General features: G+C 45.0%; 1 pseudogene; it reads left to right on the top strand.

Moving 5' to 3' along the window:
• The first annotated feature begins 638 nt into the window (after positions 1–638).
• Positions 639–24,019, top strand: LOC141268165 (uncharacterized; annotated as a pseudogene).
• The last annotated feature ends 603 nt before the right edge of the window (positions 24,020–24,622 follow it).

Genomic DNA, 24,622 nt, shown 5'->3' with positions numbered 1-24,622 from the left:
TATCCTACCTGGAAAAAAAGTCATATTGCCATCAATTTTCCAAGGAAGTCCAAGAAATATGGCACAAAACTACCAAGATGCCATGGCAATGGTTAGGAAATATGGCAAACCAGACCTATTTGTAACAGTAACGTGCAATCCAAAATGGAGGGAAATCAGGGAAAGCTTACTTCCCATTCAGCAACCATGCGACAGGCAAGATTTAGTAGCACGAGTATTTAACATGAAACTAATGAAGCACATGTATGGACAATGGGAACTGTACTAAAGGTTTTCCCAAGGATTTCTGCTCCGAAACTAATAGCAATGTAAATGGATACCCTAAATATCAATGCCGGGATGATAACAACTTTGTTGAACTTGGTGGAAACAGGGTTGATAATAGATGGGTTGTACCTTACAATCCTTATCTTTCCTTAAAATACAATGCCCACATAAACGTTGAGATTTGCAGTTCTATACAAAGTGTAAAATATTTGTTCAAATACGTTTACAATGGGCATGATTGTGCAAATATCGAGTTTGTTACTGCTGCCACAGAACAAGAAGCCACGGTTGAATGGGATGAAGTAAAAAATTACTTAGAAACTCGATATGTAAGTGCACCTGAAGCATGCTGGAGACTCAGGGAATGTAAAATGCACCATCAAACTGATCATGTGGAAAGATTAAATGTCCACCTTGAGGACAAGCATACAATATGCTTTATACCAGGGAAAGAAGATGAAGCTGTGCAGCAGAAAAACACCAAGTCTAAACTTCTTGCTTGGTTTAAACTGAATCGGGAAGATCCTAATGCCCAACAATATTTATACATTGAAATCCCTGAAAATTACACGTGGGATGAAAAAAATGTTAAATGGAAACTACGTTTCAAATGTCATAAAACCACAATTGGCAGAATGTTTAACGTTAGTCCATTAGACAGAGAGAAATACTTCCTCCGAATTCTCCTTCTCAATGTTAGAGGCGCAACATCTTTTGAGGATCTCAGAACAACTGAAGGAAACTGTTTTGCTACTTTCCAAGAAGCCTGTATTGCAAGAGGGTTAACTGATGATGACTCTGAAAGGGATACTTGCCTAACAGAAGCTGCCACTTATCAAATGCCAATACAACTTAGACAATTGTTTGCATTTATTTGCATCATGTGTGAGCCGTCTAATGCTGCAGCATTGTTTCAAAGGCACAATAAAAATCTCATGGAAGACTATACCAGACATTTCCCTCATGTAGACAAGGCCCTCTATATGACATTACATGAAATTGAGTCTGTGTTACGGACACATAGAAAGTCATTACAAGATTTTGGCCTACAACTTCCTGTTGGCAAGTACGATGATCCAATCAATTCTGGCAAATATTACGACCCTCTTGCGGAAAAGGCTTTGTTTGAGAAGTAATTCCAAATGTTAAACCCAGGACAACGAAAGGCTTTTCAAAAAATCAGAGAAGCTTTTGAGAATCCCAACTTGGAAAAACGTCTATTTTTTATTGACGGACCTGGTGGAAGTGGTAAAACATTCCTGTATAATACAATCAAGCATTATGTCCGGAGGAAAAATGAATTAGTCTTGCCATGTACATTTACAGGCATTGCTGCTACTTTTCTGGAAGAAGGCCGAACTTCCCATAATCTGTTAAAACTGCCTATACCAATTAATGAAACATCGACATGCAATATTCGCCATGGCAGCAATACTGCAAATGAGTTGAAAAACGCCAAACTCATAATCTGGGAGGAAGCTTCTATGGCTCCAGCTCATGCTGTCAATGCAGTTGACACCTTCTACAAAGAACTCATGGCTGAAGATCCAAAAGTTCCCTCCAAAAAAACGTTCGGAGGTGCGGTGTTTGTTTTTGGTGGAGATTTTCGACAAATCCTTCCTGTTGTACGACATGGCACCAGAACCGAAATAATTTCAGCATGCATGAAGAACAGCAATTGTTGGAGGAATATTGAAGTCCTCAAATTGGACCAAAACATGCGTACCAATGAGGACAATGTCCCCCAAGAACATCAAGGCTTTTCCCAATGGCTTTTAAACCTTGGAGATGGAAAACTTCAAGAACCAGGACTAGAGGAAGGTATCTTTGAAATTCCTTCTGTCTGCATTGAAAATGGATGTATTGTTGATGCTGTCTTTCCTCAAGTCATACAACCAGAAGATGAAAGCATTGCAAAACCGTGCAATCCTAACTCCAAAAAACCAACATTCACATGAACTGAATGAAAATGTTCTTAGACGAATTCAGTCTGAATTGAAATGCTACACCAATATTGATTGCATTCAGCAAGATACTGCAAATGCTGATGTGACTCCTCTTCTCGGAAGCCCCTTTGCTTTACCCTGGGTCTTGGGGGACTCGGAGTCGGGTCCTGTGATGGAGAGATGGGGTGCAGCCGTGGCTAATTTACGACTACGCCACCTGTGGCACCTGGTGAAGGCCACCAGTGCCGCTGCAGTCCTCTGAGGCCTGGTGTTATGGCGGCCAAAGTTATTACTACTGCCCACAGGCAGAGCAGGGTCTCAGGGCAGAGGGACAGGAGGATGGGGGTAGTAGTAGAGGAGAACGGGCGCCGCGTCGTGCGGTGTAGCGCAGAATAAACAGTCCGGAGGCCATAGGGGTAACTTCCAAGGCTTTACTCATTTTAGAGATGCAAAAAAGAAGCAAGACAAAAATATATCTCATACCCTACCATAATTATATATAAATGTAAAGCAAAATTGCATAATAAATATAGGGTACTTAGTGAACTATTTTTGATCAAAAAAAGTATACAAGCCGTCCCACCAGCGGCAAGGTGACCCTAAATTGGGACGGTACCTATACTGCCTATATTAAAAACCTTACTGTATATCAAAGTTGAAGTAATGCATATAAAAGGGTAGACAAATAGGACCGGGTCCCAACTCCAGACCACCTAGGCCCGTGGTAAGCTACATATATACCAATCAGCTCAACAAAGGGCATGCCACACCCTTAAATTGCACAGAATGCAAACAAGTCAAAAAACCAGACAATGTGAACTGAGGTCTAAGATGGCAGACATACAAGAAACCTCAGTTCACATTGTCTGGTCATTTTAGAGATGGTAGAAGGAAGGAGACTCCCTGCTCCCCGCAGAGTCCTGCGGTCACCAGACACGGGGGTCTGACAACCTCCGAGTAAGTCCAGCATTCAGTCGGGACCCTACACCAGAATGTTCCTGAACTACAGACCGAATCCTTTCCTGTCCGTGTGTGTGCAAATAGGCCGGGACTCACTCTGAGCTCCTCTCAGAACAAGGGCACGGGTGGCAGCTCAGCTCCATCCGGTACCCGGTGGGATCCTCTGGGCCTACCGGGCTTTCCCGACCAGGACTTAGAGTAGCAAGGTCGGGTGTCGGGGGCCGGTACCCCTCTTTCAGCCGGACTCCCTCTGAATATATCAGCATGGCAAGGACAGGTGGCGTACACCGCTCCGTCTGCATCCTGCCTGGGATCCATTTGCTATGGAGCCACACTCTTAAGCTCCGGGCCTTCTTGGTCCTGGTCCTTGGCCAGGTTGAGACATTCCTGGTCTACAACCTTCCCCTCCACCCAAGGCCAGGGTACGAGGGCTGTGTCCCTTACCGATGCAGGCCCACACAGGATCTGTGCTCCGGGAGGGAGGTCACAGTTACACACAGTATTTGACAGCACAGAAGAACCAAGATGGCTTTTTATTAAATATGAAATTTAAAGTGTAACTAACTTGTAAGTCCTCCACCCTCACCCACTAACTGGTTCTCCTAACTCTTGGTTCCCCAGTCTCCCTGTAACCAGGGGAGCAGCACCTAGTGCATACCTGCTCCCTCTGGTGGAGAAGTGTGGTGTAGGATGCAAAGGTTGGGTCACGACTATCACACTGTTCTTACCTCAGAGGAGGAACACCACACTCCATTAAATAAGTGCAGCATCCCTGTGGCAGTCCAACCCTCAGGGGCGCCACACTGAGGAAGCAGCAAACTATTCAATGGAGTTCTTAAACAGCTTAACGCCGGGTGGTATGCCTCCTCATAGATTACATTTGAAAGTTGGAGCAGTAGTCATGCTATTAAGAAACCTTAACTCAACAAGAGGTCTTTGCAATGGCACCAGAATGGTTGTGAAGAAAATGATGTCAAAAGTCATTGACTGTGAAATCCTCACCGGATCATTTAAAGGTACAAGGGTATTCATTCCCAGAGTTATTCTGGCACCAAGAGATCCTGATCTTCCTTTTACTTTAAAACGAAAAGTTTCCCTTAAGACTTGCTTATGCTATGACCATCAACAAAAGTCAAGGGCAAACACTGGATTCAGTTGGCATATATTTGCCATCTCCAGCCTTCAGCCATGGCCAACTTTATGTCGCCTTTTCAAGTACAAAATGCTTCCAACAAGTCAAAGTCAAAGTTTTTGCTACGGATCAAAAAGGCAACTAAAAGAAAGACCACAGAGTTTACACCAAAAATGTTGCTTACAGAGAAGTTTTTGCACAATAATTTTTTTTTCCAGCTAATAGTTTAATAAAATTTAAAATGTTATATATAACAGTGAATGTGTCTTTCTGTTTAAAGCCAAAATGGGTGGCGCGTGTGCAGTGTGGTGCCTCAGTCAGAGCGTGTGCATATTGCACTACGATGCCATTTTAGTGAATACACTGTGTGTGCAAATTCCCAGACACAGTGTCTTCAAGAAAATGGCACCAGATATTGTGAGATGCGCATATGTTGACTCAGGCGCTATTTTATAGGAGCAGCACATGACAAGGTGGGGGCGCAGGATGGGAGCACCACATTGCAGAATGGGGGCGCCGGATGGCAGCAGCACTTGACAGGATGAGGGCGCAGGATGGGAGCACCACATGACAGGATGGGAGCAGCACATGACAGGATGGGGTAAGCACATACCAGGATGGGAGCAGCACATGACAGGATGGGGGAGCAGGATGGGAGCAGCACATACCAGGATGGGAGCAGCACATGACAGGATGGGGGTGCAGGATGGCAGCAGCACATGACAGGATGGGGGCGCAGGATGGCAGCGGCACTTGACAGGATGGGGGCGCAGGATGGGAGCACCACATTACAGAATGGGGGCGCAGGATGGCAGAAGCACTTGACAGGATGCAGTAAGCACATGACAAGATGAGGGCGCAGGATGGGAGCAGCACATGATAGGATGGGGGGCGCAGGATGGGAGCAGCACATGACAGGATAGGGGCGCAGGATGGGAGCAGCACATGACAGGATGGGGGCGCAGGATGGGAGCAGCACATTACAGAATGGGAGCGCAGGATGGGAGCAGCACATACCAGAATGAGGGCGCAGGATGGGAGCGGCACATGACAGGATAGGGGCGCAGGATGGGAGCAGCACATGACAGGATGGGGGCGCAGGATGGGAGCAGCACATGACAGGATGGAGGAGCAGGATGGGAGCAGCACATGACAGGATGGCGGAGCAGGATGGGAGCAACACATGACAGGATGGGGGTGCAGGGTGGGAGCAGCACACACCAGGATGGGGGAGCAGGATGGCAGCAGCACATGACAGGATGGGGGCGCAGGATGGGAGCACCACATGACAGTATGGGGACGCAGGATGGGAGCAGCACATGACAGGATGGAGGCGCAGGATGGCAGCAGCATATGACAGGATGGGGGCGCAGGATGGGAGCAGAACATGACAGGATGGGGGCGCAGGATGGGAGCAGCACATGACAAGATTAGGGCACAGGAAGGAAGCAGCACATAATAAGATGGAGGCCATATACCAATATAAATGCTCGCCACCCGGGCATAGAACGGGTTCAATAGCTAGTTTATATATGTTGTGGAATACCTATACCAACTATAAACAAGCAAATCTTTCCCTGACGCAGCAGCACCTCTCCTTACTCTGCCTGGTTCCGGGATAGACTGTGACGAGCATGGCTGTGCCAGGTCTTATATAGACCTGATGATGCTGTGCAGCCAGCCAATCACTGTAATGCCCACAACCAACATGGCTACGGCATTATAGTGCATGGCAGGCAATCCCTGCATGTTCATTGGCTCTCTAAAGAGCGCCAAACATGCAGGGAGGGGACCCAAGTTCCCTCCGGAGCAACCAGGAAATACTCACCAAGCGCCGAGCGTATCGAGCACAGTGATGCTCAGGCGAGTACCGAGCAGTGGCGAGCACGTTCGCTCATCACTAATTCTGACAAATAAATTAAAAGGCCATCTCATGAGCACTAATACTTCTAAACAGTAACTAGTTACCGTATTTTGCGGATTATAAGACGCACCGGACCATAAGACACAGCCCAAATTTTGGGGAGGAAAATAAGATAATTTTTTTTAATAAAATGGTGGTGCATCTTATAGTCCACTTTTACGGTAGCTTACCAGGGCTGCGGTAGCTGCGGTGGAGCGGGGTCCCAGGAGGCAGGGGCGCTGCTGCAGAAAGCTAGTGGCGGCAGCAGTGGGGAGATGCTGCTGGCCCCGGCTGGGAGGAGGGGGTGTTCTAAAACAAAATACTACCAGCATGTAATAAATATAGTCACTAATAAAAAAAATACTAATATACAGTGATTAAAGAATAGCACTACTTTTTCATGGATTATGATACTACCACGCCATGCAGTGAGAGATAAATAGCTCCATATCGTGAGAAAATATTAGCACCATTTGGTGGTGCAACAATACTACCATAACTGGACGTATATAAAAAAGCTAAGCAAAGACTAATAGTATCTTTATGAATATCAAAATACTGTAAACAAATAATTTCGGAATAACATATATATAATCAGATACCAATTTTGAACAGACGATAGAAGTGAACACAGGTCTGCTCAGGTGCTACCAGAGGCATAGTTAAAGGAGCATTGAGTGACTCATATATGATGTCTTCTCTGAATAGAGTCATTATACGCCTTTTGTTCTCCATTCAGCCCAGACTGTGATGACGACTTTACCTGATGACTGCAGAATTTTGTAACAAGACAATTTTGTTCCTCCACTTCTGCAGCCATCCCCAGCCTCAGTCTACAAGAACACCCATAATGCTTTAACACTGCCATCCTGCTATTACTATCACTACTATGCCTGCTGTTGTATTTGAACCCCTTTACTGCACCTACAGGGCTGTCCAATGCCTCAAAATATTAAACAAGTAGTGCCTGGGGATGCAGACACAATTGAAAGTGGTAACTAGGAAATCTTGTCCGCACAGCAAACTTTTAGACCCCATTATTAATTTATACCCTTGACCAAACACCTAAATAATTTAGACATCAGATTCCTACATTAATTTAGACACCAGATCAAGTGAATCATATCCCTGTCCCCAAGAATAAATCAGACACTAGACTCCCTGCAATACTCAGAACTGAGACTAGACCCCTTAAGATAACCACACCCCAGATCAAACCCATTAATCTAATCACATCCAAGACTATACTGTCTAACTGACTCAGACCACAAACCAGATGAAAAAAAAAAGATTTATATTTCTTGCTTCCAAGGTCTTTTCGGCTACAGACATAATATCCTCATAACAGAATGTTGTGTGCGCCGCTACTCACAGCATCCTGATGCTATTCGGCGTCAGGACACAATGTAGTAGACTGAGCCTTGAGCAAAAGAAGCAAGGGGTCAGGGATGAAGGAGCGGTGAGATATTGCAGATGGGCTTAATCACCACTCTTTTACCTTAGGCATACATTTTCTACAGGGGGCAAAACTGCCCACTAACAGGGCACCCCTTTAGGCACCAAACCTCCAGTATGTAAGGCAAGATAAGGCCCTAACAAATCACATTTAAAAATATGAGAATTCAGTTTACTGTGGATGCGATATAAACTGCATGCCTATTATATTGCAGAGGATGAATGCAAAGTGTCGATCTAAGACACAGTTTTCACAAAAAAATTTACATAAAACACAGGCAGATTTTGGCATGGATTTTCTATGTCTAAACATTTTGAAACCAAGTACTGAGTTGCAGGCTAAGGACAAACGACTAAGGCTAAGGACAAAAAAAGCATGTTTAAACACATTCGAAAAAGCAAGTGAGTGGGCAAGTGCAGACCCACCATCAAATTCAAGAGCATTAGGGATGCCCACCCCTCGGGACATGGCCTGTGGTTCCGTGGAAACGGGGACGGCATCTTTAAACCAGCACCGTTGTAGCAAGTTATGATGAAGATTATGGGATGGTCCCCCTGTCCCCAACGGCTCGACCTCGTAGGCTGGAATTTCAGGGCTCATCCGTTTTTTTACCAGGTACGGAGTCGCCTCCCACCGTTCACTCAGTTTTCCGAACCGTCGTTTGATTCTCACCAACACTCTATCCCCCGGGTAGAAAGGCTCGGTTTGCACGGGACACTTGTCCCTATGGGTCACCTGATTGAGCCGATCACCCACCACCTGATACACCACCCTCAATCGCCGCCGGTGTTCCCGAACCCATTCTGATGCGGTCCAAGGGGGATTGGAGGAGGGATCTGGCATGCTCAAATCCTCAATGTCCTGCCCTGGCCTCCCGAACATCAACATGTGTGGTGAGTAGCCAGTAGTGCTGTGCATTCTATTATTGTAGGCCCACATCAATTCGGGGAGATACTCAGGCCAGCGTACCTGTTGTTTACCCTCTAACGTCCTCAACATCTGCAACAGAGTCCGATTAAAGCGCTCACAAGCTCCGTTACCTTGGGGATGGTAAGGTGTCGTTCTCGACTGTGCGACAACATACAGCTGGTACAGCTCCTTCATCAATGCCCCCTGAAAACATGCCCCCTGATCCAAGTGTATTCTTTGCGGACACCCAAACACCTGGATGAAATGTCGACACATGGCTTCAGCCGCCGACTCCGCCGTCTGATCTCTTGTTGGCACTGCTACAGCATACTTGGTGAAGTGGTCTGTCATTACCAAGCAATAGGAATACCCAGATGTTGAGTATCCTATCAAGACATAGTTAATCATGAGCAGCTCTATAGGAGCGGAAGTCTTAATAGATTGCGTGGGCGCCCGCTGCTCAGGCCTCTTACTGAGCCCACAGACCCGACACTGCTGACACGCCTCTGTCACCATCCCCCCCAATTCAGGACAATAGAGGACTCACTGTACCCACTGGAGTGTCTTTTCACTCCCAAAGTGGGCCCCCTTCTCATGTGCCTCGCAAGCGACCACCGGACCCATCCCCATAGGGATTACTAGCTGGTACCGGTGCTGCAGCTCAGATGGCAGGTACACCTTACGGTACAAGAGGCCCTGTTCCACACACAACTTATCCCACTGTCGCAGTAGTTTCATTCCTTCCTCGGACAGCTGGTCCTTTTCCTCTGCACGCGGCCAGACCCCTTTTTGTACCCAATTGCGCACTAGTGCAATGTCAGGGCAATCGTTCTGGTCCTTCGCCCAATCCGAGGGTGTTTTTCCCAGAACACACGGCATCCCTGACGCCACCCCACTTGAATGTACCACACTTCGGAAGATAGGTACCTGCCCCAAGTCAGGGGTTTCAGTGTCCTCAAGCTGGTCATCAACATTTTCCCCCGAGGACCCAAGGGGCACCCTTGAGAGTGCATCCGCATTTCCGTTTTCCCGCCCAGAGCGAAACTTAATTCGATAGTTAAACTTAGCAAGGCGAGCGACCCACCGCTGCTCCAATGCTCCCAGCTTTGCATTTTCTAGGTGAGCCAGAGGGTTATTATCAGTCATGACTAGCACCTCAGCTCCCGTTAAATACTCGGCAAAGCGTTCTGTCATCGCCCACACCAGGGCCAGTAGCTCTAGGTGAAACGAGCTGTAGTTAGCTGGGTTGCGTTCAGTGTCTCTTAAAGACCTGCTGCCATAGGCGATTACTCGCTCCTGACCATCCTGCACTTGTGCTAGTACCGCCCCCAGCCCACGCAGACTGCCATCGGTGTATAACAGGAAAGGGAAATCAAACCGGGCATACGCTAACAACGGAGCACTCGTTAGGGCGGCCTTCACCTCCTCATATGATTTTTGCTGCTGGGGTCCCCATGGGATTGGGCGATTTTGGGGGCCTTGTGCCGTCCCTCTTTAGAGCTCATTCAGGGGACTCACTACTTGTGAAAACTTAGGTACAAATCACCGATAGTACCCCGCTAAACCAAAGAAGGCCCGAACTTCTCGCAGGGTACAGGGGGGTGGCCATTGCTGCACAACCATGACCTTACTGGCCGTGGGCAGAACCCCGTCCAGAGTCACCACGTGACCTAAATACTCAATCTGACTCTGTAACAATTGGCACTTCTTTGGTTTTAATTTTAGGCCATAACAACTGAGCCGCCGGAGAACTTGACGTAACTTCTCAAGATGCTCTTCAAATGAGGTCCCGAAAACCACAATGTCATCTAGGTATATCAGGACTGATTCAAAATTAAGATCGCCTAAGCAATGTTCCATCAGGCGTTGAAAAGTTCCCGGGGCGTTAGTGAGCCCGAAGGGCATCCGGTTGAATTCATAGAGCCCCATTGGTAGGACAAACGCCGTCTTGGCCTGATCTTTTTTGGCCATTGGTACCTGCCAATAGCCACTTGCTAAATCCAACGTCGAGAAATATTTGGCCCGACCCAATGCCGACAGAGACTCTTCTATGGGAGGTAATGGATATGCGTCCCTCACCATGTGAGCATTCAATTTGCGATAGTCCACACAAAACCGAAGGGTCCCATCCTTATTCCGCACCAAGACCACAGGGGCCGCCCTGGGGCTCTGGCTCTCTCGGATTACTTGGTTGTCAAGCATACTGGTCACCATGCGCTTCACCTCTTGATAGAGCATTGGGGGGATTTGACGATAACGTTCCCTAATAGGAGGAGTATCCCCCGTGGGAATCTCATGCTCAATCGTCCGGGAACAACCGAAATCCTCCGCATGTCGCGAAAAGGTCTCTTGATGTTCCCACAAGACCTTCTCCAGCTGCTCCAATTGCACGGGGGTCAGTTCCTCCCGATCCAATCCCATCTGGTCTATGATCACACAACCATTCCATTCTTCGGTAGGAGGTTCGGTCCAGCCTACTTCGACCGCGAATGTCGAGGAAGACTGTTCATCTGGGCGAAGTTCGAACACTGTCTTGTCAGGAACCTTCCCTGCTGGCACGAACAGTTCAGCCAGAATGGTCCCAGCAGGAATTGTAACAGCCTTATCTAAAATGTTGATACATCTAACTGGCACCCGTCCATTCTTCACAATCGCCTTGGCGAACGAGGACTTCTCTGGGAGCTGGCTCAATGAGTACTTCAAGCCCATTCAGTCTCTGCGCAGCCCCCACCAGTAGCATTAAGAGTTCTTCATGCCGGGGCGCTAGCGAGATCATGGTCCGCAATGGCACTCGGACCAGGCCAACCCGACCCCCAGGGACCGCACTCTTCAGGAGATCGCAGCTCAGCACTAGACGGTGTAACATTCTCTGGGTGGGTCGATGGTGGGTAGCACGCGCCCAGTATCGGGGTCCCTCACTGGCATACATCTGATGATTTAAATCTCACAGATTCCGAGCGTCACCTCCATCCCTCTTATAGGAGGGTGGTCCAGCAGTACTATCCCTTTCTGACCCAGCTCTTGACCAAACATTTTCAGTTGCATCCACACGATCCGCTTCACCATCAGTTGGCCATTGTTAGCGGCTGTAAGCCTTATCACTCGGCCGTCCTCGGAAACCACGAGTTGACTGAAGTGCCTTTCGTACACCTCTAAGGGAATTATGGTACATTCGGATCCTGTGTCAACCAAGCATCTCATCTTCCGCCCTTCAAACTCTACTTCCAGCACTGGACTGCATGCGAACAAATCTTGTTCTTCCCATCGAGGGCTTTGTGGGGGGTGGGCCACTGCTGCTCGCCCTCTCATGGCAGCGGCTGGGAGTTTAACGTCGGCGAAGGAGGCTCCGGGGCTGCAGACATCTGGCAGTACCGGGAGATGTGTCCCCAACGCCCACACCTCCAGCAGGTGACTGCTCCTCGTGGACTTGGATCATTCGAAGAGGGTGACCTGGCAGAATGTGGAACCACCATTCCAGAGGATGGGGCGGGTGGCCCTTCCGTAGGAGTAGGGACCGGCCCAGCTCTGAGTTTAGACACCTCCAGATATTTAGCTCCTTCAGTTCGGCACGCAGATCCTGTACAACATTTACCAGTCCTCCCCCTACTGAAACTGGCGCCGGACCTCCCTCCAGCTGTACACTGTCAACTGCCCCCTCGGCCACCAGAGTAGACTCCTCCTCCCTTTCTACTGCGGCCCAATAAATCTGCCAGAAGGATAATTCCGGGGTAGCTCGGGACATCTCCATCAGTTTGTCTCGAAGGAGTCTATTGGCTAACCCTGTTATGAATTGATCCCAGAGCAAGCAGTCTACCTCTCGGAATGCCCCCATGGCCCCTGGGTCTAGTCGCTGCACCTCATTCAATGTTTCCTGTAAAGTGTTCGGGTACTGCATCAAAGTCTCACATTCTCTTTGGGGCCGATTGAAAAACAATGAACGAAGCTGGGCCACATGAGCCCGGCCTCCTGAACTTCCCTCTAACAGCTCCAAGATTTTCTCTAACGTGCTCCTCTCTGACTCTGGACGTACCATCACCATCCGCCTAGCGTTGCCCTCTAGTGCATTTAATGCCAACTCTGCTCGCAATGCGGGGGCCAGATTACACATCCGCAGAACACTCCGGACCCTCTCAGCCCAATCCTGCAACGGCATGTTACGCCCGTCGTATTTCGGCATGTGCTGGAGTAAAGCTCCTACCGGCACATATTCTCCCACAGTCGTCGCGGCTGCCAGGGGTTCCGCTACCAGCGGGGGGGCTGCTGGTGCGGCAAGTCATTTCTTCCCTCGCCTCCGTCCATGACAAGCACTGGATCCTGCCGACTATGCCAAAAATGTAATGACCAGAGGTCCGAGAGAGATCCAGTGAGTCACAAACTGAGACAGAGACAGAAATAAACAACACTTTCTTTACTAAAACAGGGATTAGACTAAAATTCAGTATTGCATGAATCAGTCTCAGCTTCTACCTGGGACACTGTCCCTACTAAATACACACAATCAGCCAAAGCTGAAATCAATGTGCCAATCTCAAGGTTTCCAGCTTATGTGAATTATTCTAAAGATCTGGAACAATTTTACCTAAACACAGTGTCAGTCTAGTGAGGGCGGTCTATAGGGGCTCCCTGAGATGGCACACTGAGTACAATCCTACCACTATTAACAATAACAATGCATGAAACTATACCAATGGCTCTTATACCCCTAATATAAGGATACCCGGGTATCTTAAAGTTACGGTACCGTTAACCTCAGATGTAGTCTATCACAGGCCTGTGAATCGTGGTGGCTGCAGCTAGTCCCGGAAAACTTTGGCGCCAAAACAAAAGCAACATTCACAAAAACAGCAAAGGTTCCTTGTCTTGTCGGCCGATGCTGAGCCCACATGCCGGGGACTTTAGTCCTGTAGCCTCAGGTTAAGGTCTGGGAAGATCTCTTCACAAGGTTTGTCAGTATCCTCTCAATGTGAATGGCACTGGACCCCTTCTCTCCTCTCGCAGTCACTCACTCTTTTCCAGACCACCGACCACGTGCTCCGTCACAGAGATGGTTTCCTCAGTCTCTTTCCCTTCTCACTCGACACTTGGCTCCTTCAGCACAAAGTCTCTAGTCCACTCCGCATGGACTTCCACAAAACTCCAAAGAGCCACACAGCTTTCCCCAGCTCAGCACTTGTTCTTAAGCAGGGACACAGCTTCACCAAGGACAGGGGTTAACAATCTCCACAGGGAAGCTTGTAGAGACAGCGTCTTGTTGCAGCTCAGTTCTCACAGACTTCCTGTCTAGCGTCTCACACAGCAGACACCCTCAGAACACACAGGATCTCCTGATCTGCCCCCCCCTGCTCTGAGCTTAGCCAGGCAAAAGTCACAGGGTCCTAATGCTCTCCTGCTGCTATCACAGTTCATACTCTCACAGTCTTTAAGGTGGTCAAATTGGACATATCGTGGATTGGGTTGTCATTACCGGGAGGGGCTGGTAAAGACTCGGTTATGGTGCATATTGTCACCAATGACAAAGTTAAAGGTAGGTAGAAGGTTCTTAATAATTATTTTAGGGATTCAGGTCATAAGCTTGAGGCAAGGACCTCAAAGATAGTATTTTCTGAAATACTATCTGTACAACATGACACCAGAGAGAAAGCAGGAGATTAGGGAGGTAAATATGTAGCTTAGGCAGAAGCCTATACAGAAATCATGGAGCTCCATAGCAAAAGTCCTAATTGGCCCTCCCACCAACAAAAAGTACAGAAGGTTATGGTGCATAGGCACAGTCACAAAAAGGCATACCTCCCAACTTTTAACAACATGGAGAGGGACATGAATTACACAGTAATTTTGCCCAAGTTGAAAACCCTTAGTTTTCTAATGATTTGCGATATCTCACTCATAGAGTATGATGGTTCCCAAAACTCCCACCCACATGCAGCATGATAGCTCCTTTGTGAAGTCATCCACAGTGTCCACCACACGCACATAATCCCACAGTACCTTCAGCAAATCATGATGTCGCCACAGTGCCCCAAAAAACAGTATGTTGTCCTAATAGTTCTTCCCATTATTCCCATGTAGTGTGAGGCCCCAAGTCACCTTCAAAAAAATATAGTGCCCCCATAGTGACCCCCATAGCATGGTGCCCCACACATGATTCCCACACACATTATAATGCACCCTTAGCCCTCCACACACTATAATGTCCCCACAACTTCATACATAGTATGATGGCCAACCTAGATTATGATGATCCCCACACCACTTCACACAGTATAAAGCCTTCAAATAGTATAATTCCAACAAACAGTATGATAGCCCCCCACAGCCATGAATTATGATGTTGCCCACAACTATCCACATTGTTTGATTGCCCCTACAACTCCCCCACACTGTGATGGCCCCCAAAATGTATGATGGCCTCACAGTACCCCACAGACCCACGCACAGAATGATGCCTCACATTCTGTATGATCTCCCCACACAGTATGATGGCCCCTACAGCCCACCACATAGTATTATGACCGTCATAACCCCCCAAACCAATAGCATAGCTCCCACACAGTATGATGGCCCCTACAGCCCACCACATAGTATTATGACCATCATAACCCCCCAAACCAATAGCATAGCTAGCAGGGGGCACAAAGTGTGGTTGCCCGAGGCCCCACACTCTGAAGGGTCCAGCTAGAGCTACGCTACCTTTAACTGTGTTGGCATGTGCAGCGTGCCGATACTGTTAAATTCTCCATCAGAGCTGGGAGACATGATCTCCCTGCACTGCCACACAGACACTATGCAGCTCTTGAGCCGGGGGAACCTTGTGCTGCTTGTCATTGCAAGTTCAACTGTATCGGCATCCTGGATGAGAGAGGGAGCATCAGCTGACGCTTCCTCTCCCATCATTCTTCTTCGGCGTCTGGCGTCTCATCACAGTGGGCGCGATGATGTCACTACATGGCGCCCACTGTGTTGAGATGTATGGGCGCTCAGAACGCTGAAGAGACCGGAGCAGCCGGGGAATGAGGAGTAGAGATGGGTATTGTATTTTTGGGAGCGTATTATACTGTATGGAAGCCTATCGGGAGTGCATTATACTGTATGTAGGTCTATGGGAATTGCATTGTACTATTTGGAGGATTATGTGGAGTAAATTATACTATATGGAGGACTATGGGGAGTTCATTATACTATATGGAGGACTATGGGGAATGCATTATACTATATGGAGGACTATGGGGAGTGCATTATACTATATGGAGGACTATGAAGAGTGCATTATACTATATGGAGGCCTATGGGGAGTGCATTATACTGTATGAAGACCAAGGCAAAGTACATTATACTATATGGAGGCTATTTAGGGAGCCATCGTACAGTGTGGGGATTACAGTGAGGGAGCCATCATACAGTGAGGGGGTTATTATACTGTGTTGGGCCAATCAAACAGTTTTGGGCCTACTGCTACATGTTCTGCAGCACTGGTATCTACCACTATACGGTCACTATATGGCGGTAATATCAGTGTTGATCTTTGTATAGAGATTTTTATTAGTAACAGCACGGTCATCTGCTGAGGTTCGCCTACATCCTCTTTTAGGGTGCACCACCATAGTTTTAATCTGGGTTACCTGGATAGGGGCCTACTAAGGGGTCAGTATACTGTGTGGGGGTACTATACAGTGTGGGGATGCTATTCTGTGTATAGGAGAGCATCATACTGTGTAGAGGGAAGCTACATGGGGGGTGACTCTGGATATTCTTAAATGTTAAGTGGGCACTTATTGTTATAGGAGCACTCTGGTTATTGTGACCGTCAAAGGGGCACACAGAGGGCATTATTGCTTTATAGGGGGAAAAATGAGGGCACTGTTTTCTAGGGCACCTGCACAGAGCATTAATATAATCTAGACATTTGTTTTACAATCTAGAGGGCACACAGTACCACACAGTAGGTGCAGTAATAGGGACACATATGGAGCAGCGGCTTAGTATTGGGGTATCAGCAGGATGAGGAGTTTGTGCAGGTTCTAGATATATGGGGACAGAGCTGGAAATGTGAGTTATATGTGTCTTTGTTGCAATCTCTGCAACCGAATCCTGTCTGGAAGAAGTTGTCATGTCAGTCTGGCCAAGATGGAAAAGACGGGAAAAATGAACAACTTAACCAGAAAGAACTTCATCTGTAAGTCACTATGTGTAACTGTGCTGTAATCTGCTACATGTTCTGCAGCACTGGTATCTACCGCTATATTGTCATCATATGGCGGTAATATCGGTGTTGATCTTTGTATAGAGATTTTTATTAGTAACAGCATGGTCATCTGCTGAGGTTCTCCAACGTCCGCTGTTAGGGTGCACCACCATAATTTTAATCTGGGTTACCTGGATAGGGGCCCACTCAGAAGTTTTGCGACCCACTGAACCAAAACCCTAGCTATGCCTCTGCCCTAAACAGTATGATGACCCCCACAGCCGCCACACAATATGATTGCTCCCACAGCTCTTAAACAATATGATGGCCCCCACACAACATAATAGACCTTACAGTACCCCACAGACCCTCCACACAGTATGATGGCCATCACAGTACCCCACACAGTATCATGGCTCCAAAAGCCCCCTAGATTAAAAAAAAATAAAAAAAACACTCACCTAGATTTGTTTCTCAGATGTGCTGCTCTGGTCTGTGCAGCGTATGAGGTAGTGATATCATGCAGTATACTAATGCAAGAACCTTTATAAATAATTTATAATTATAATGTTGGATGAGAATTCGGATATTGTGGGGATATAAGATACATGACTGGACGATAGGTATGACGGGGCTGTTAAATTACAGGGATATAGTCTCTTCATTAATGACCATTCAAATAAACAAAGGGGAGGCTAATGAAAATGTAGAATCTAAAGGATAAGATCTGGCACTCTTTGGTATGCAGAAATGTTTGTAATTTATTCAAGAAATGCTATCCAATATGTAACGTTTCGATCATAACACTCTGACCTTCATCATACGGATTGCTGGTGAATTGGAGTACAAGATATATTAGTGCCGTGGAATCTGGGTCTATGTGTCACCCTGTGGAATGCGCTTACCAAATTACCAACATTTCTGCATATCAAAGAGTGCCAGATCTTATCCTTTATATTATTAAGGAGTGGTTTCCTTTCTGGGCAACACGGAGTGACGTATATTCTGATTTATCGAAAATGTCGAATCCCCATGGGTGGAAATAAGAGGAAGGAGAAAAAATAATAACATATTTATAGGGGTTTGTTATAAGTCTCCAAATATAATGGAAATAGCAGAAAGCAGACTTGCCAGTGGAAAAGCCAAACTTCACATGCCAGAAATGCAAGCTTGTGTCCCTGTTGGAGGAAAAGTTGCAAAATCTAGAAGAGAGGTTAACTACCTTGAAAATCATTAAGGAAGGTGAAGAGTTCTTAGACAGAGCAGAATTATCTCTTCATGATTCAGAAAGAGAAGAAATTCGAACTGCACCTGACGAAACAGAGGAATGGAAGCATGTGACCCAGAGAAGCAAGAGGATCGAGATGCAGTCAGCACCCATACTGCTCAGGAACCAGTACCAGGCTCTCACGCAGGAGAACCATGAAGAAATACAGCAAAATAAGACTTTGCCAGCAATGAATAACCTTGTAAGCCCTTAGAATCCTCCTGGATGGAGAAAGAAGAATGTTGTGAAGAAAAAACGGAGAGTGGTGGTCATGGGGGATTCCCTGTTAAGAGGAACAGAGGCTGCTATCTGCAGACCAGACATAACCTCAAGAGAAATGTGCTGTCTTCCAGGAGCAAAAATTAAAGATGTGTCTGACAGGATATCAAGACTCTTCAGACCTACAGATCACTACCCATTCCTGCTAATACATGTGGGGACAAATGACACCGCAAGAAAGGACCTGGTAACCATCTGCAGTGACTTTGAAGACTTAGGCAAGAAAGTGAAAGAATTGGGAGCGCAGGTGGTCTTCTCATCCATCCTCCCAGTGGATGGCCATGGAACAATGAGGTGGAATAAGATTCTACAGGTGAACAACTGGCTACGTCGATGGTGCCATCAACAAGGATTTGGATTTCTGGATCACGGAATGAATTACCTATACGATGGACTACTTGCTAGAGATGGGGTGCACCTTACGAAGACTGGAAAACATGTATTTGGAAGTCGCCTTGCTACACTCATCAGGAGAGCTTTAAATTAGAACAATGTGGGAAGGGAAGCAAAAGGCCAGAAAAAGCCATACAGCTGACAAATACTATTGAGATCTCTGCTACTGGAAGTGGAAAGAAAGAACAAAGACAAAAAAATCTAAATAATAAAAATATGGGAGGAAGAGAAACCAATCACAAACTAAAATGTTTTTATACAAATGCACAAAGCATGGGCAACAAACAAGGAGAATTGGAACTACTAATGCAGGAAAAGAAATATGATGTCATTGGAATCACTGAAACTTGGTGGGACGATACACATGATTGGAATAAAAGGCTAAAAGGATACAACTTATTTGCAAGAAACAGACTTGATAAACGAGGAGGAGGTGTCGCATTGTATGTTAGAAAAGCGTATATCTGCACAGAGATTGAAGCTTCAGAGACTGGGAGTTCTGTGGAAACTGTTTGGGTAAGAATACAAGGAGAGAACAACAGAAAGGACACCATTGTAGGCATTTACTACAGGCCACCTGGGCAAGCTGAAGATATGGATGAACTCTTTATGTATCAAATGACCAAGTTCTCCAAAAAATATGACGTAGTGGTCATGGGAGATTTCAACTATCCAGACATTTGTTGGGAATCTCTCTCAAGTAAAACTAACAGGTCAAGCAAATTCTTATCCTCTCTTGCTGACAACTTTATCTTCCAAAAGGTAGGGGAGAAAACAAGGGGATCTGCTACTTTGGATCTAATCCTTATAAACAGGGAGGAAATGGTTGAGGAGGTAAAGGTGGCTGGGACCCTAGGAGGCAGCGATCACGCTATTATAGAATTTTGGATAACTAGAGGAGGAAGACATGTGAAGACTCAAACTTCAAGGTTAGATTTTAGAAAGGCAGATTTTAAGAGACTCAGAAAGAGAATAGGAGGGATCCAATGGCTGGATGTCCTTAAGGACAAAAATGTCCAGGAAGGATGGGAAATTTTTAAAAATGAGTTTCTCAAAGCACAATCGTTAACAATCCCGAAAAGTAGGAAGAATGGGAAGCATTTAAGGAAACCAGGATGGGTGAACACAGAACTTAAACACATGCTAAAAAGAAAGAAAGAAATGTTTATTAAATGGAAAGAGGGAGGCATATCTAAAGAAGATTATAATGCAGTCTGCAGATCCTGCAGGGCACGTATCAGGTTAGCTAAAGCTGACAATGAATTAAGGCTTGCAAGAGATGTCAAAAGCAATAAAAAAGGATTTTGGGGGTATGTCAAAAGTAAAAGAAAAGTCAAAGATGCTATAGGATTTTTACAGGATGAAAATGGAGAAATGGTAAGAGAGGATGTTGAGAAGGCCGAACTTTTTAATTCCTATTTTGCATGTTTTCTCTCAGAAAGAAAATGTAACATCAACTGATCTTCACTGTCCTTTTAAAGGAATAGAGGAATCCAAGTTATCTGTAAACAGAAAGATTGTGAGGGAATATTTAGCTAACATAAATGAGTTCAAGTCTCAAGGTCCAGATGAATTACACCCCAGAGTACTGAAGGAGATCGTAGAAGAAATTTTAGAACCACTCTCCATAATCTTTGAAAATTCTTGGAGAACAGGAGAAGTCCCAGAAGACTGGAGAAGAGCAAATGTTGTTCCTATCTTCAAAAAGGGGAAGAAGGTGGACCCATGGAACTATAGGCCGGTGAGTCTGACTTCTATACCAGGAAAGATCTTTGAACAAATTATTAAACAACATGTATGTAAGTACATGGATAAGAATGAAGTGATTAACCAGCGTCAGCATGGGTTTGTAACTAACAAGTCATGTCAGACTAACTTAATTTCCTTCTATGACAGAATCACTGACTGGGTGGATCAGGGAAATGCTGTATATATAGTATATCTTGGCTTCAGCAAAGCATTTGACAAAGTATCTCACACCATCCTTATTGAAAAAATGACCAAGTATGCAATGGACCAGGCAACTGTTAGGTGGATTCATAACTGGCTTAGTGATCGGACTCAAAGGGTGGTTGTAAATGGCTTCACATCCAGCTGGATGAATGTCTCAAGTGGGGTACCACAGGGCTCCGTCCTGGGACCTGTATTGTTCAACATCTTTATCAATGATTTAGATGAAGGAATTGAGGGTAAACTGATTAAATTTGCTGATGACACAAAGCTAGGAGGGATAGCTAATACTAGAGAAGAGAGAGAGAGGATTCAAAAAGACCTAAATAAACTGGAGCAGTGGGCAGCAACCAACAGAATGGTTTTTAACAGGGAAAAATGCAAAGTACTACATCTGGGCAATAAAAATGAAAAAAGCATATACAGAATGGGAGGAATAGAGCTAAGCAACAGTACATGTGAAAAAGACTTAGGTATACTAATAGATCATAGACTGAACATGAGTCAACAGTGTGATGCAGCAGCAAAAAAGGCAAATACAATTCTGGGATGCATTAACAGAAGCATACAGTCTAGATCACGTGAAGTCATTATCGGTCTTTACTCCTCTTTGGTCAGACCTCATCTGGAATACTGTGTACAGTTTTGGGCACCACATTTTAAAAAAGACATAGACAAACTGGAGCAAGTTCAGAGAAGAGCGACCAGAATGGTGACTGGTCTGCAAACCATGTCCTATGAGGAACGGTTGCAGGATTTGGGAATGTTTAGCTTGCAAAAAAGAAGACTGAGAGGAGACTTAATAGCTGTCTACAAATATGTCAAGGGCTGTCACATTGTAGAAGGATCATCTTTATTCTCATTTGCACAAGGAAAGACTAGAAGCAATGGGATGAAACTAAATGGGAGGAGACACAGATTAGATATTAGAAAAAACTTTTTGACAGTTAGGGTGATTAATGAGTGGAACAGGCTGCCACGAGAGGTGGTGAGTTCCCCTTCAATGGATGTCTTCAAACAGAGGCTGGACAGACATCTGTCTGAGATGATTTAGTGAATCCTGCTTTGAGCAGGGGGTTGGACCAGATGACCCAGGAGGTCCCTTCCAACTCTACCATTCTATAATTCTATGATTCTAAAGCAAATAGATGAGGCATCAAATCAGGGGGAAGTGTTTATTATGGGGAACTTCAATTACTCTGATATAAACCGAGAGCAGAAACTTGAAGGCCCTACAAAGAAACCAAAGAAAACAGGTTTATGACAATAATAAAAAACAATTATATTTCACAACTGGTGCAGGACTCAGTAATAGGGGACACTTAGACACTTATAGACCTAATCTTAATAGTATTAGTAATAGGTAATCGTGAGCACAAAATAATAAGATTTCACTTATCCTTTAAGAAGATGTTTAGTTGAAGGGCTACAAAGGCACTAAACTTCAGAAAGCCTAATTATTGTTCACGAAGAGATGATCTTAATGCTATAAACTGGGACAATGTTCTCAAGAATAAAAGTATACAAAGGAAAAAGGACACTTTTATAAATATCCTGAATAGGTCCTGTGCACGATATATACCCTATGGGAATAAATAAGGAAGTTAGAAATAAAAAGCATTGTGCCTAAGTAGAATTTTAAGGAGCACAATAAATGACAATAAAAAGTAGAGAGAGAAAAATAAATTATGTAAAAAAAGCAATAAAGGCAAGAAATATTGAGACAGAAATATTTTACGGAAGAAAACAATACAGAAACAATATTAGACTTAAACATGATAATGTTATCCCCCTCAAAAATAATCTGAGCATAATAGTGCTAGAGGATGAGGAAAGGTCAATCTATTAAACGCCATCTTTTCTACAATATTATTTACACAGGAGAATCTCATATATAGATAATTAGATGTACATAGATGACATGCTATCTTAAATTCTCCATTAGATGTCACATCCTTAACCAAGCAATAATTACTGTGCCACCTAAAATACTCTAACCAAATGGTCAACATGGCATACACATCCTGCATTCTGCAGGAATCAAGTATCATGATAGCCAGACCATTATTTAATGATTCATTACTAACATGGTCTGTTGCAGGGGACTGATGCATAGCATATGTGTTGCCAATATTCAAAAAGGGCAACAAAATCTTAGCATAGTTCAGTATTAACATGTGTTTATAAAGACAAAAAACCTGGCCAGCACCTTCGAACAGAATAAAGCAAGTGTGAACAGGGGCAAGCTGCCATTACTGCATAATATACAAACAAAAGAATATACCAGCGCTCTGTAAGTGCTAAGATGTATGCAAACATTGAACATATGAAATTTGAACTGCATTACTGCTACATAGTTTGCTTTATTCTGTTCGGATGTGTTGGTCAGTTTTTTTTGTTTTTTGTCGTTTACTATGGGAAGTGGTGACTGCCTCATTTTCTGACTGAGCACTCCTCCCATCAGCCTAAGGCTGTTTTAATTAATTCTGGATTCTACCTGCCCTTTAAATTTGTAGGCTTATAGCCTGGGAGAGGCATGCTTATAAATATTAGGTTTGGGATCCCATCAAAGAAAGGTCACCTTGCCGTGGTTAATGGGCACACATGAATTGGCCAATTTATGTGCTAAGTACCTGCAGTTTTATAAGTATACTAGCAAACTACCCATAGCTTTGTTTGCAGAGAATGATATGTTAAATTGTTAGTTAGGTTCGCTTAGGTTTAATTTTCAGCTTCACCCAGAAGTTGACATCTTCAGGGATTAATATTAGTTTTTTCAACTGTTCTTTTTTGTTAGTTTGGCGTTGACAGTTGTTTACTCCAAGTGGAACTTTTTTGCTTGACAATATTTACATATTACATCCATTTTGCTTATTATGACTTTCAGATGTGGCCTATAGTCCTGAATTGGGTCATAGTGAAATGCTTCCAAACTCAAGTCAGCCTAGCTATGTCTTGGCATAAGTTGCATATGTCCTATGCGGTCATTTTGACGTTTTCATCCTTTTGTCCAGATGTTTCCGCATCCCTTGATTCAGCCTGTTTCATCCAATAGATGACTTTACCATTGTTCTAATGTTTCAGCTGCCTTTGATTCAGCCTGTCTCATCTGATTCTCCAGAAGACGACGTTCCCGTTGTTCAGATGTTTACGCATCCCTTGATTCAGCCTGTCTCATCCAATTCTCCTGAAGATGACTTTCCCGTTGTTCAGATGTTTCAGCTGCCTTTGATTCAGCCTGTCTCAACCATTTTTCCTGAAGACGAAGTTCCCATTGTTCAGATGTTTCCGCATCCCTTGATTCAGCCTCTCTCATCTGATTCTCCTGAAGACGACGTTACCAGTGTTCAGACATTTCAGTTGCCTTTGATTTAGCTTGTCTCATCCATTTCCTTTCAAGCCGTGACTTGCGTTGTTCCCTTGTCTAAACTGTTTGAAAGAGTTTTGCTTCCTTACTTTTTACATTAACTTGTCCAATAGATGGTTGTTTTTTGGGTGACATTTTACAAAACAGTCTTTAGTATATGACCCTTAGTAATCACCGCAAAGTGAGAAGAGATCTAATAGGTGAATCTATATATAAAAAGCAGAAATTGTGTGATTGCATCACAGTCAGACTGTTCTAGTTGTCCATAGCAACCAATCAGAGTTCAGTTCTCACTTTCCCTCAGCAGCTTCAATGCTGAAATATGCATTCTGGTTGCTATAGGTAACCAGAACAATCTTACTGTGAGGCAATTTTCATAAATGAGGCCCCAGTTACTTCTGCAACAGCTGTTGCTATAATTACAGACTTTAGAGCAACTTATCAGGTTGCCCCACCTTAGAGACTATATGGTGCGACTAATAGCCAGTCTTTGGGTGCTGTTGCTTTAATTCTTTAAGACCCTTTGGAAAAAAAACTGTGGTTTTGCATTCAATACACAGACACCCATTTTCTCCTTTATTTCAATAGAGTCTAAATTCAGGAGGCCAAAT

The sequence above is a fragment of the Phyllobates terribilis genome, unplaced genomic scaffold, assembly GCF_046119375.1.
Source record: "Phyllobates terribilis strain yellow unplaced genomic scaffold, ASM4611937v1 Scaffold_1__5_contigs__length_1240528914, whole genome shotgun sequence".
Taxonomy (NCBI): domain Eukaryota; kingdom Metazoa; phylum Chordata; class Amphibia; order Anura; family Dendrobatidae; genus Phyllobates; species Phyllobates terribilis.
Note: the sequence above shows the minus strand (reverse complement) of the source record. Positions and strands in the feature narration are given on the sequence as shown.